This window comes from Apium graveolens, chromosome 3 (assembly GCF_009905375.1).
Source record: "Apium graveolens cultivar Ventura chromosome 3, ASM990537v1, whole genome shotgun sequence".
NCBI classification, from domain to species: Eukaryota; Viridiplantae; Streptophyta; class Magnoliopsida; order Apiales; family Apiaceae; genus Apium; species Apium graveolens.
Window position 1 is genome coordinate 86,623,629 of NC_133649.1, and position 1,326 is coordinate 86,624,954.

A 1,326-nucleotide genomic window follows, 5' to 3' on the forward strand; every position below is an offset into this window, starting at 1 on the left:
GTGTGCCAGGTTGACGATTTAGCACTTCATTGGCTATTTGACCAATTTGATTTTCCAAGGTCTTGATCGACACCGCCTGACTCTTGCACAACAGCTTAAGTTCCTCAAAATCAGCACTAGTGGGTACAGCTTCACCTCCCTGTTGAGGATATGATTGCCTTTGAGCATATTGCTGCGGTTGCTGGAATCCAGGTGGATTGAACTGCTTACTCACACCTTGCTGGTATGGTTGCTGAATAGCATTCTGATTATTACCCCAGCTGAAATTTGGTTGATTTCTGTTGTTAGGATGATAAGTAGCTGGCACAGGCTGCTGTTGTCGCTGATAATTGTTCACATACTGAACATATTTGTTAACAAGAGAACACTGATCCGTAGCATGAGAACCTGCACAAAGCTCACAGACCATAGCTATCTAATTGACTCCATAGGTGGCTAAAGAATCGACCTTCATAGACAGCGCTTGGAGCTGCGCTGCAATAGCGGTGGCTACATCGACTTCCAGAATACCTGCTACCTTCCCATGTATCATCCTTTAAGTTGGGTTTTGATGCTCATTTGCATCCATAGTCTCAATAAGATTATAAGCCTCAGTATAGCTTTTGGCCCACAAGGCTCCTCCAAGCTGCTGCATCGAGCATGGGCCGAGATTGGGCCCCCAAACCATTATAGAAACCAGTGATCACCATCCAATCGGGCATTCCATGATGTGGACACTTTCTCAACATTTACTTGTAGCGCTCCCAAGCTTCGCACATAGATTCTGTAGGTTGCTGCGCAAACTGAGTAAGAGCACTCCTCATAGCAGCAGTCTTTGCCATTGGATAAAACTTCACCAGAAACTTTTGCGCAAGATCTTGCCAAGTAGTGATGGACCCAGCTGGTTCAGAATGTAACCGGTCCTTAGCTTTATCCCTCAGAGAGAATGGGAAAAGCCTCAGCTTTGTAGCCTCATCAGTCACACCATTATATTTGAAAGTACTTCAAATCTCGACAAAATTCCTTATGTGCATGTTGGGGTCTTCAGTCGCAGCACCTCCAAAAGAAACAAAATTCTGCACCATCTGAATAGTGCCCGGCTTAATTTCAAAGGTGTTAGCTTGGATAGCCGGATGAAGAATGCTTGACTGAATGTCATCAATTTTAGGCCGAGAAAAGTCCATAAGAGCTGGATCTGCCGGAACAATACGATCACCCATGATTACTGGCTCTTTCTGCTCACTTCCTGAATCCGAATCTTCAAAATCTATCTTCTCCGGAATATCAAGAACTTCGTCTGTCTCCACAGCTGTATCTAAAGTCCTCTTGCGAGTACGAGAACGAGTT

The 1,326-nt window shown here is 44.8% G+C and overlaps 1 non-coding gene across 1 annotated transcript; it reads left to right on the forward strand.

Moving 5' to 3' along the window:
• Positions 1-699: 699 nt before the first annotated feature.
• LOC141715879 (small nucleolar RNA R71) lies at positions 700-806 on the forward strand. Its single transcript, XR_012572624.1, has one exon. It is a non-coding gene; the product is annotated as a small nucleolar RNA R71 (small nucleolar RNA).
• Positions 807-1,326: the final 520 nt, after the last annotated feature.